The sequence below is a fragment of the Coenobita brevimanus genome, chromosome 5 (genome assembly GCF_032717465.1).
Source record: "Coenobita brevimanus isolate Jiangsu-jjx chromosome 5, ASM3271746v2, whole genome shotgun sequence".
NCBI lineage: Eukaryota > Metazoa > Arthropoda > Malacostraca > Decapoda > Coenobitidae > Coenobita > Coenobita brevimanus.
The window spans coordinates 33,968,738-33,982,039 of NC_136958.1; the positions used below are offsets into that span (position 1 = coordinate 33,968,738).

The following is a 13,302-nucleotide window of genomic DNA, read 5'->3' on the forward strand; positions in this document are numbered from 1 at the left end:
CTGGCCAGGGATGGGACGAGACATAGATAGTTTTGTGCGTTCCTGCAGTGTGTGTCAAAGTAACACCACTAAGCAGGGACATGTCCTCTGTGCCGTTTGTAATCACACCTGTAATCTCTGAGTCAGTTGAGAGACAGGGTAGTGGTAATGTGGGTGTAGACCTGATGTCTCACCTACTAACTGCTTACTAACTAGCAACTGTTATATGCTGGGTTCCGTAAGATAGGCGTCCTCAGAGACTTGAGTAATCCAAGGACCAGCTTGGTTCCCAATCAAAAGTGTAGACCTGACGTCTCACTTGTTGGCCCCACAGGACACAGTATGTCCAGGGCCTGTACATACATATTATGTACCGTAAGTTAAGGAGGAAGTTCGAGAGAGAACTCCGCAGAGGCGACTCGAGGCTACGGAAGCCCGAGTTTGCACAAGGATTCTCAGCTCCCCGATATTAATATAAGTACTGTAGGTTAAGGGGGAAGTTCGAGAGAGAACTCCGCAGAGGCGACTCAAGGCTATGGAAGCCCGAGTTTGCACAAGGATTCTCAGCTCCCCGATATTATTATAAGTACTGTAGGTTAAGGGGGAAGTTCGAGAGAGAACTCTGAAGAGGCTACTCGAGGCTACGGAAGCCCAAGTTTACACAAGGATTCTCAGCTCCCCGATATTAATTTAAGTACTGTAGGTTAAGGCACAGGTTGAGGACCTGTGTGCAGTTCGAGGCTATGGAAGCCCGAGTTTGCACAAGGATTCTCAACTTGCCAACACTAATCGTGTGCTGTAATTAATGGCGACCTCGAATGTACGAAGCTTAGGCTGTCACTCGTATTTTTCAGCTAGAGCGTACTTTTAGCATGTACTGATTGCTAGGCAGAGAGAGTAATTGTAACGTAATAAGAATTTTGTCTCATTGACACTTTTGATGCTCCACCTTAATTGATTTTGCAGGTACAGCAATGGGTGTAGCAGTTTTGCTGTGTGGGCCAGCTGATCGTCTGCCGCATGCTGCCGCCTCTTCTCCTCTGCCTTCGTCGTCGCCATATTTACTGTGTCATTTTACACGTAGGTACAGTTACACTACAACTGTCACACCTACACCGTGTATTACATACACCACACTACACAACAATTAGTTGTCAGTGTAAATGTAGCAACTTTTCGCTCAGTTTGACCTGAGTACAGGATTTTCACCGTCGTCACAGAGTTTTTCCCTCAAGCTTGCTTCTATTCACGTAAATACGAGGTTTTTTCGCTCACTGGTGACTGCGACTTTCTCCTGTAGCAGGATAGCACACACACCACAGTGTGAATCTTGTGTGACAGAGTTAGGATTTATTTGTATGTATATTGAAATCTTTCTTTCTGAGGAAAGAAAGATTTGATTTTTATGGGACGTAATGTCACGAGTCGGCTAGTGACATTGGCTTTTGTGGGAAATCACGAACTCAAGTAGAATCCCAGTTTATCGTTCAGTAACTGCTCATTCGGACGGAAGCCTTGTCAAATCAATTTTTCATTGTCATACGTGATCGTCTTCGTGTGAGACATTAGCGCTTCCGCCGAGCGATTTGTTTTGGGTGCGTTTCGCTCACTCGACCATTAAAAAATGCGGCCTAGCTCTCCCTTTGCTTTCCCACGAGTTACTGAGTCCAGTGTCTGTTGTGACAGAGAGAGGTTCTGTGCTCCAGGAGTGAGAGGTCAACCCAGACTCCACTAGACTACAGTTCTCCAGACACCCACCCTTCGTTGGTGATACACAGCATTCATTGACCAGTATTTCTTTTAGTTTTTCCTAGACTTAAGAGTTTAGTTAAGGTGTTTTTCCTAGGCGTAAGAATTTAGCTCTTGAGTGAGTGAGTGAGTGCGATCTCATTAATTTGATTTTAAAATGCAATGTTAAATTTATTTTGTAATCAATAAATTTAACAGTTTTTTTTCATGACCTTAATATAATGTAAACTCTTATTTCATTTCTCCGCAATTAAGCTTATTTCTCTTATAGCTCCTAGCTTGCATAAACGTTGTCATTCATAACTGGTACTTAGGCCAGTCTTGTGTATTAAGCTTAAAATCCGTTGTGCCTCCTAGGAGTTAAGCATCAGCAAGAACCTGATACTATTATTAGTATTAGTTATTTAATGTCAGGGGTGAAGTAACTTTCTCCAGAGGCTAACAGTACTAATAAACAGCAATTGAGTAATTAGTCTCTGCTGTGTACTGTTGAGAAAGTTTATAAATTCTCGTTCTTAGAGAATCGTGTGAAGCAAGCCAGCGTACAGTAATCGTTGCTTGATTTAGCAAGACAACCATTGTCCCTGCTCTTCATTATTATTTAACATTTATCACTTAATATTTGCATTTATTTTAAAAACCCCGTGACAATACATACACATATATATACACACAAATATATATATATATATATAAATATATATATATATATATAAATATATATATATATATATATATATATATATATATGTATGTATAATATACATATATATATATATATATATATATATATATATATATATATATATATATATATATATATATAAATATATATATACTATATATATAGATATATATATATATATATATATATATATTATATATATATATATTATATATTATACATACATACATATATATATATATATATATATATATATATATATATATATATATATATATATATATATATAATGCAGATCCATCTAAAACAAACGTCATAGTTCTATGATATCTCTGAAATATTTATTTTTCGGTTTACATTTCCTTTATTCAGTACTAGATCTCTGCAAACCTGAAATAATGGTATTCCCAGGTGTGTCAAAACAAAGGAGGATTTCTTACTTATATATCTGATTGAGTTTTGCTTTTTTATGATGAAACCTTTCAGCCCAAGGACAGTTCTTGGTAATTCATTTATTCATTCATTCATTGCCAGACGCCTTGTATCCCAAACGGGGTGACCAAGGGCTTAGAGTTAATTGTTTTACAGGGATGGGCACTAATCCTCCACCAACCCCACTTGACACGTAGGGAGAACGTTATGCCAACAGCATCTGCTGTTCCCAGGCGGTCACCCATTAGAATTACTGTACATTCAGATTAGGCAACATTTCCCTAACTAGACAGGTTACATACAGCTTTCATTATGTTAGGCATATACCATAATTATAATTCCACCCTACAGTTTTTGTATCACTAATCATGAGTTGTACTTGACACAAGGACGAAAAAAAAAAAAAAAAGGTATCAAGTCAGCGTCTGTGCGGTGGTAAACAAGGGACGGAATCAGGTTACAAATCCTATTCTCTTATAAGAAGAATTTACAAGAGAGGTTATATCATCTTCCCCAAGATAAATCCCTAGAAAATGAAACTCCAGTTATGTCTGAAGATGATGCCAGATTGCACTGGATATTGTTGAAATTTTAAAGGATACCCCTGCGGAAGATTTTGCCTGGTGAAGAGATGTAAAGACTGAGTTTTTGATGCAATAAAAACAACAAGATTACTTTTACCCCAATCATAGATATGAGCCAAGTCAGGCATCAGGTGTCCCATAGCCTCAACTTGTGTTTGGTGAAGTAACAAAGAGGAAGCTGAAATCCCTATGGTCGTATACTTCTGCTGTTAACATAAAATAGACTGGATTCACTCATGAAAGTGATAATTATAATTTCAGCCCCAGGACATCATAACTTGTTTTCACAACTTATACAGGATATCCATGCATTGTTTAATGCCATCACTTTAAGTGGAATGTAAGGGGTGAAAGAGAGAGAGATTGTGCAAGTGCTTGAGGGTGCGAAAGTGGATGTATTTGGAATAACTGAAACAAAATGGAGAGGAGAAAGTGTGAGAGAATGGGAGTATGGATGGGGTATATGTGCAGGAGTAGGTGAGAATGAGAGGGCAAAGAAGGAGTATGTATAGTTGTGAGTAAAAGATGGAAGAGGAGCATAAGACAGAATGGATCAGTTGGGTCAAGGATTGTGTGGGTAAAGTTGAAAGTTGGAATACAAATGTGGGCAATTGTGTGTGTGTGTATGCACCAACGCAAGATCGTGCTAGAAGAGTGAGAGAAGAGTTCTGGAAAAATGTAGAAGAGTGCATGGAAAAGTTTGGAAGGAATGAGAGAGTGTTTTTGATTGGTGATATGAATGGTAAAGTTGGGAATGTGAAGGTGGATGGAATAGTTGGTGAGTGGGGTGTGCCTGCTGAGATAGATGAGAATGGGAGTGCGTTAGTGGACATTTGTGCTGGGAGGGGGTTGGTGATAGCCAATACCCTCTTCAGGCATAAAATGATCCACAGGTATACATGGCGAGTGATGAGAAGGGTGGGTGGTGAACTGAATGAAAGGAAGGCAATGATTGATTATGTGTGTGTGGATGAAAGGATGCGAAGATGTGTAAAGGATGCAAGACTGTATAGAGGTTGGGGGAGTGGACTTTCTGACCACTACTTGGTGGTGGCCAGAATTAGAATGCAAGTAAGATGGAGGAATAGAAGAAGGGAAAGACGAGAGGAAGGAGTAGTTGCAAGGAGAGTGGAAAGGTTACAAGAGGATGAGAAAAAGGCAGAGTATAAGAGAGAAGTGGAGGAACGATTGGGCAAATATGAATTGGAGCAGATGGGAGATGTGGAAGGTGTGTGTAAGATATTTACAGAAGAAATATGTGCAGCATGTGATGTGGTGTGTGGAAGGAAGAGAAGACGGAGGGGGGTGCAAGGAACAGCGTGGTGAACTGAAGAGGTGAAACAGGCTGTGGCACAAAAGAAGAAAGCATACAATGAATGGATGAGAAATAGGGGTGTGGAAGAAGTTGAAAGGCAGAAGAGAGAGTTATATGTGGAAAGAGAGAGGTGAAAAGATTAGTAAGAGAAAGTAAGAAGAGAGTGCATGAGGAATTTGGAAGGAATTTGAGTGTAAAGTGGAGGGACTGTAAGAAAATGTTCTGGAGAGAGGTGAAAAGAGTAAGACAGGGTGGAAGTGAAGTTAGCAGGGGAGTGAAAGATAAAAATGGTAGATTACTAGTGGAGAAGGGAGAAAAAGTGAGCAGATGGAGAGAACACTTTAAGGAATTGTTGAACGTAGAGGATGGAAGTAATGCGAGTATAAGTGGCTGGGGAATGGCTGGGAGAAGGAGGGAGATGAGAAGACAGGAAGAAATCAGTAGAACAGAAGTTGTGGAAGCAATGAAGAAAGTTAAATCGGGGAAAACCCCAGGAATTGATGGAGTGTGTGGTGAAATGCTGAAGCACAGGGGAGAGATAGTAGTAGAATGGATGTGGAAGATGTGCAGATTGGCCTGGGAGGAAGGTAGAGTCCCGGAGGATTGGAAGTCAGGTATAATTATTCCCTTGTACAAAGGAAAAGGGGAAGAATAAGTGTGTGGTTATCACAGGGGCATTTGTCTTCTTAGTATAATAGGAAAAGTGTATGGTAGGATACTTATAGACAGAGTAAGAGAAAGAACAGAGAAATTAGTTGGAGAAGAACAGGGAGGCTTTAGGAAGGGAAGAGGTTGTGTAGATCAGATATTCATTCTTAGATCTTTAGTGGAAAAGTTTCTAGAGAGGGGAAAGAAGTTGTATGCGGCTTTCATGGATTTGGAGAAAGCATATGACAGGGTGGATAGACAAAGATTGTGGAAAGTGTTAAGAATATATATATGGAGTAGACGGGAAGTTGCTGAATGCTGTGAAGAGTATGTACGATGGTGCGAAGGCTGCAGTGCGTGTGGATGGTGAACTAAGTGAATTTTTCTCTTTGAAAGTTGGTTTGAAACAGGGATGTGTCATGTCTCCATGGTTTTTCAATCTTTACATGGATGGGGTAATAAAAGAGGTACAAGGTAGGGTAATGGATGTTGGAGTGGCCCTGGTGAGAGAGGATAGTGTTTGGAAACTCCCTGTACTGTTGTTTGCAGATGATACTGTGTTGTTGAGTGAAGACGAAGGGGAGCTGCAAGGCTTGGTTGATGAGTTTGGGAGAGTGTGTAAGAAACGGAATCTAAAGGTGAATGTAGGGAAGAGTAAAGTGATGGTCTTTGAGAGAGGTGAAGTTAGTGAATGTACAGCGAGGTTGGATGGTGAGGAATTGGAAAATGAGAGTATGTTTAAGTACTTGGGTAGTGTGATGAGTAAGGATGGAGGTTTGGAGGGTGAAGTGCTTGAAAGGGTACAGCAGGGAAGAAAGGTTGCTGGTTCTTTGAAAGCAGTGATAAGAAATAGGGAAGTGAGCATGGAAGTGAAAAAGTTACTACATGACAGTATTGTGATACCAACTCTAACATACGGAAGTGAAGCTTGGACATTGTTGGAAGGACACAAGTCAAGAGTGAGAGCAGTGGAAATGAGTTATTTAAGAGGAGCCTGTGGAGTCACGTGGAGAGACAGGCTGACGAATGAGGATATAAAGGAGCGTTGTGGTGTGGATGTGGATGTGATAGGAAGCGTTATGAGGAACACACTGAGGTGGTTTGGCCATGTGGAGAGGATGGAGGGTGAAAGACTGACGAAGAGAGTGTATGTGAGTGAGGTGGAGAGGATAAGAGGGAGGGGGAGGCCGAGGATGAGATGGAGGGATGGGGTGGAGAGGTATATGAGAGAGGGGGGTGTGAGTTGGGAGCAGGGCAGTGAAATGCCGGGGGACAGGGCGACTTGGAGGCGATTTGTTTGTGGCCACCCCAAACGGGATTGAGGCGTCTGGCAATAGATAGATAGATAGATAGACTTTATGTCACTTACCCGGTAATGTATATCCAAAGTGTGACATGTCTTTGGCTGTGTTTTGCAAATCGTAACTTTAATAGGTTGCCACACGTCACTGATTCATATCAGTCAGAATCAAGTGTGACAATTGCTGGAATTAAAAACAAAAACAAAAAAAAGAAAGTAAGAAAAGAGAAAAAAGAAAGGAAAGGAAAGGAAAACGCCAGTAAGGTATATCTTAAAGCGTATTTACCAACTTCACATTAGACTCTTTTAGTATGATGAGAGGGAGTCTCCTAAGCTGAATGAGTGACATTAGCTACAACAAAATGGAAGAGATGCACTCGGGCTGCAGACGTAAGAGAATACCTAAGTACTTCTGACCAGCATTTCACCTTGTTTTTCAGAGCCTCAGGAGCGTTGAGAAAGAGGACGGCTCTACAACATGCCGTGAACAAGTAGACAATGGAGAGGGCTGTAAAGTTATCGGTTCCTTGGTCAAGGCCGACTAGGAAAGAAACGATCAACACCAACTCACTGATGAGCTGGACACTGATGACGGGGCTCAGATGGCTGGTGAGGTCCTTCGCCAACTGGTCGATGGTGTGCAGTGACGGGCGGACTGAAGGGCGGCCACCACTGAGAAAGATGGGGACGGGGATGGAGATGCTAGGCTGGTCATCCCACAATGTTTACCCTCACTGTTATCAGTTTGGCAGTGTTCCGATGTTAAGTGTAATGACGTTCTTTGGTCATGTGAGATTATTTTTTTTTTTGCCATATGATGGATACAAAGTCTGTCTCATGATTCTCCACTATGGTGGAGCACATTTCCTCAATAATATCAAACAAGGGAGCGAAACTGGAGCATTGCATTTGGTCAAGAAGCCAAAGTTTGGCCTGAATGAAAGCAGGGATAATGAAAGCTATGGAAATAAAGTAAAGAATGAAGAGGCAACTTTGCACCTTCAAAAAAACTGGTGATTCTGACAACCACCGCTGCACCATTACGTAAATATCTGAAACCAGAACCACGGCAAAGTAACACAAGAATTGCCAGTAAAATTTTCCGCCCTTTATTGTCTTACTCGCGTTACTCAACACCGAACTAAGGATGTGAGCAATTCCTTTTCCGAAGATAAGCCAATGTGCTGCAGTGAAGATTGTGCAGGCCTTGAATACAAATGCTGCCGTCATATGCACTACCACATCGATAAAGTAGTCGGGTATTGACTCAAAGATAGAATAATTCAAGAATGTGAAGAGCTGCACGACCACAACCAGCGCCAGGAGAAGCAGACTGCACTCCAGAAGGGGTCTGCTAAGCACAACATTACACTGACCCACAGTTATATGGTAGGGAAATAGTCCCAGCACACGCAAACCCTCTACGAGAAACAGCACAACACGTACGCACAACATGTTTACAGATCTTGCTGTCATCATAGAACAGTCAGTTATGTATCTTACATTTACTCTGATCAGACAATGCACCCACTTCTCTCACTAATATTGACTGTCATTAGACAGTCTTACTCAGGGAAGAAAAAATGTTTTTGGTTGGTGGCTGATGTGAAGAATGTTCATCCACACGGAGAAAGACAATGTACGAGTGTTGAAAATCGTAAACAGAGTGCAGTGTCCAGATTCTCAAGAGAGATTAAGCATGCTATTCTTCTGGTGTCCAGTGCCCGTATTAATAAAAACTCTTAGGAGTAAAAAGTTCTTCTCAAAGTAAAATTTGGCTCCTAACTTCTAGAAGTACTTCTAAAAGTTACTTTCAACTCCTAAGTTTACTCGTAAAATCGCTAAAAAGTGAAAGTCCTCCACAAGGACTTTTAAGGAGTTAGTAGGGTTTTTAGTGACAGTAAACACAGTAGGTGCGTCCCTCAAACACCAAGAGACAAGACAACATAGACCATGGCTGACCGACACCACCCACCACGCAGAAACTTTCGAGCTTGGAAGGATGCATTCATGGAATATGATGATCAAGAACTTGTAAGAAGGTACCGTTTTGATCGTGAGGGCATTCTATTTATTACTGATTTAGTAAGAGATGTACTGGAAAGGCCCACACATCGAAACCATCCTCTCACACCCGAGATGAAAGTGTTGATACTATTAAGATACCTTGCAACTGGAAAAATGTAGCAGTGTAATTGTGATGAGTTTGGACCATCGCAGCCATCAGTGAGCAATGTGATAACGGAAACACTCTACGCTCTAACTGCTCCACACATTGTTATGAGATTTGTAAAGTTCCCTCGTACACTCCCTGACAAAGAACTGAAAGAAAATTCAGGCGAATTGCTGGCTTTCCTGGGGTAGCTGGTGTGATTGATGGGACTCACATACGAATTGTGGCACCAAACCACAGCATGAACATTCATATGGTGTTTGATAGTGAACGTAAAATACTGGATGTGGTTGCAAGGTGGCCTGGATCAACACATGATGCCCGAATTTGGCAAGAAAGTGGATTAAAGATCCTACCACTTCCTCTCGCAGTCCTCCGGTGTCCGAGATCCATGAGAGGAAGCAACATTCACGAGATTTGCAATCTCAGCCCATGCCTGCTTTTTCATGTCCGAGGTGTTTCCCGGGCTGAATTTCCCTTTTATTTTTTTTCATTTTTTTTTTTTTAACTTTCTCCAGTGCCTTCTGCCAGCACGAGACACTCTTCCTCCGTCCAGTTTCTCTTTCTCCTGAATTTATCTGCAGCCGTGGTATCTTGAAATTGTGCCATTGTTGACGGTCACTGTACCATGTACACAATGCCCTGATGGTAGCAGGCATGATTAGCTGACCACACGATGTGTTACATTTTAACTATTTTATCGACATTCGTAAAGAATCATAATATATGATCAAATAGATGTTGTTTCTATATTTAAAAAATAGTTTCTTATTTTTAAACTACTTACTGATACTCTAAGGCTTTGTAATGGTAATTTTTTAAATATATTAAGCAGAGATTCTTTGTGTTGGTAACATTTCATGGTAGGAGCGAAATTACTACTACGAGTCCTCCTAGAAGGAACTTTTAGAAGCAACTCTCAGCTACAACCACTTTTAGCAGTAATTTTAGAAGTACTCCTAAAAGTTTTTTATTAATAAAGGCACAGGATGATAACTGTGTGTGATAGGTGGAGAGATGCCGTTGGTGTGAGGCCTGGGCAGGCGGTGGATTACACACTCATAACTGAAGCTATATCCCTCACCCGCCGCCTCCACTTAGGCCATCAGAATATCAACCGCGATATCGATCATCCTGTCAACACCAGAGGAGCGTAATCATTTTACAAGTTCTTTAGATGAGTTTCGATTGTCAGCAGTGTGTGTGTGTGTGTGTGTGTGTGTGTGTGTGTGTGTGTGTGTGTGTGTGTGTGTGTGTGTGTGTGCACTGCTGAATAATAGTCTCCATTTTACTAACAGGAACAATCGGTTGAGCGCCTGCGTCCTGCCGGCATACCCATCAGTTATCGTCACAGTCCATTGACAAAACTTTCAACTAGCCTTTATAATAAATAATATGAGAGGCTGATTATTCTCCAGCTTGACTTATTTTGTACGCATTAAGGATGTGATTAATATAAGAATTTCAGAATCGTTTATTCCCTTTGCAGCAATATTAATACAGTTTTACAAAACTTTCCTTTCTTGTTTCTTGGGAAAACAACGTTCGTGCTCTACTAGCTAACGGATTAAAGCAATCGTACATGCTGAAGTTGATGATTATATATACAAACAACTTTTATCGTCTTCGTAATTTTCTGCACTTCACGTGATGCTTTCATGTCTGCTGGTCTATACAACATGCCCGTGAACACTTCCAGGAAAAAAAAAAAAAAAAAAAAAAAAAGTAGAAGAGGGAGGTGGAGGAGGAGAAGGAAAAGAGGGATATTTCATTTATAGTGTATCACCTTCAAGACAGTCATTAACCCTATTCAGGTACACCTGTGTCTGACAGACCCGCTCGGTTTTTTCGATACTATAGTTCAGTAACTTATAGATGCCTGGGATCCAAATTCTTCTCAATAGCTTCCTAACTTTTTGCGCCCGTGCAGGGTGTCGGGAGGTTACTTTCGTGTCTCAATATTTTTGCATTATATCAGAGTTACATGTCGGGTCTGTGAGACCCAGATGTACATACCTGAGGAGGAAGGGCATTTCTATTGCGCACCTTTAACAAGGCGGATCAATAATGTTCTTGTCTGCTTCTCTGTCTCTCTGTCAGTGTGTGTGTGTGTGTGTGTGTGTGTGTGTGTGTGTGTGTGTGTGTGTGTGTGTGTGTGTGTATGTGTGTGTGTGTTTCCATTGTCTGTGTATCTGTAGGCATAATATAACACAATACTATATGTAACGACAGTATGTAATTTATAACTATGGGTAACAATATGTAAAACAGGTAGTTATGTCTGAGTTCTCCAGGAAGAGTTACAGAACACATCCCCTCGCCTAGACGAACCAAGGATGTCAGACACCTCTGATCATGTGTCGGAAACGTGACAGACATAAACACGCACAAACGTACGCACACGTGGTCGCCCACACACTTTAGCCGGGAGCTGGGGGGAGGTATAAGTCTGACATCACATGCAGGAAGATTAGAACCACAGAGTGAGACAAAGTAGGACAGGAGAAAACAAGAGCTAGCCAAGGAGAGAGCTATATGGAGCAGGAGAGTGAGAGTAAAGTAGGAGGACAGCACCTAGCACAAACTGCTACTAACCATAGGCTATATAGGTCACGCTAAGCTCTCAACTTTTAATAAAGTAACAGCCTCACATAAATGCCGTCGATAGCGACTCCCCCATCGACGATTCAACCAAATATCCTTCTCTATAGCAATAATTAGATATCTTTTACCATTATATCTCATGAATGGCTCGAGATATCGACATGAAATCTTCAGGGTATCAAAATATGGCGAAAAGTTTGGATGCATCCGAAAATTGCCACTCTGGGTCAAGGTCAAGGTTACCAAAATGGCTGCCAAAGGTCAACTAGTTTTTATTGGCTGCCTTTAGCACCATTATATCTCAAGAACGGCTTGAGTTATCAACAGAAAACCTTCAGGATTTCAAGATATGGCCAAAATCTTGGGCGACTTCAAAAATGGGCACTCGGGGTCAAGATCAAGGTCACCAGAATGGCTGCCAAAGGCTTTTGTCACCCGTCTTTAGGACCATTATATCACATTAACGACGTGAGCTCCCAACATGAAACCTTCCAGGCATTAAGATATGACCAACATTTTGGAGGAGTTCGGAAATGGGCACTCAAGGTCAAGGTCAAGGTCACCAAAATGGCAGCCAAAGGTTAACTAGTTTCTTTAATATGAACTGGCTTTTTGTGAAAACCCGGTGACTGAATTCAGGGGAGTTTTGTGAATTTTCTTCAGATTTGGAATGTAAGTAGCTTGTAACTTGGCCAACAGCATATTCTGGTGGGCGATTAGCATTCAGCTCCCGAATGCTTTTCTTTCATATTTCTCTTAGTTTCCAGGTTGTTTTTACGCTGTGTGGGGTCCACTATGGCCATCATGAAGGACCGCCATTCCTCAACTTGTGACATGTGCTAGGCTCTTTTTTTTTTTTTTTTTTTTTTTTAATGGCTACTGCCAAACAAAAATTTATTTGAAAAACTTTTTAAATTTTTTCTAAAATTCATTCATTCATTGCCAGACGCCATGTATCCCAAACAGGGTGGCCAAGGGCTTAGAGTTAATTGTTTTACAGGGAGGGGCACTAATCCTCCACCAACCCCACTTGACACGTAGGGAGAACGTTATGCCAACAGCATCTGGTGTTCCCAGGCAGTCACCCATCCAAGTACTAACCAGACCCAACGTTGCTTAACTTCGCTGATCGGACGGGAAGCGGTGTACTCAACGTGGTATGGCTGTTAATATTTTGAGGAAGGTGAATCAAAACTTATTTGCATAATTTTTTTTAACTGAAAAGACCTAATACATTGTAGGATATTCAGGAATTCAATATATGAAACACGTGTTAAACTACTGCAGTTTTAGTAAAATCCATGTGTACCTAAGGAGGGGGGGGGTATTTTTTTCTCTCCTAGTATGCATGTTGTGTTTATGCTGTGTGTGATCCACTATGCCCATAATGAAAGACCTCCATTCCTCAAGTTGTGACGAAAATGCTAGGCTCATGGTTTTCTTTGTTTCCTTGTTGGCTACTGCCAAAAAAATATAAAAATTCTGGCAGTTTTTTTCTTTTCAAAATTGTTATAAAAATATGTACAGTAGTGTTAAGAGAATCAAAACATCTGCATTATCTTGTAACTGATAAGACCTACTGCCGGTTTCAGAGGCCATGTCGCATCGTTTTTTGAGAATAACGTAGTAAGAAACAATTGGATCAGTATGATATTTGGCCACGGTGTGTTTCATACCCTGCGATAATTTTTGGCAGCATACTGGAGTACGTAAATGAAATAATTAAGGCAATTGTCCTTGAGAAATGAGGCTGAATGTCAAAATAAAGGACAGGGATACGAACAATACTACGGAAACGTAGTACCTGCCAAGTGAGTGACGTCAGTAGACAGG

At 41.1% G+C, this 13,302-nt stretch overlaps 1 non-coding gene across 1 annotated transcript; it reads right to left on the reverse strand.

Moving 5' to 3' along the window:
• Positions 1-12,521: 12,521 nt before the first annotated feature.
• On the reverse strand, positions 12,522-12,640 carry LOC145399319 (5S ribosomal RNA). The gene has a single exon (XR_013897269.1). It is a non-coding gene; the product is annotated as a 5S ribosomal RNA (ribosomal RNA).
• Between the last annotated feature and the right edge of the window lie 662 nt (positions 12,641-13,302).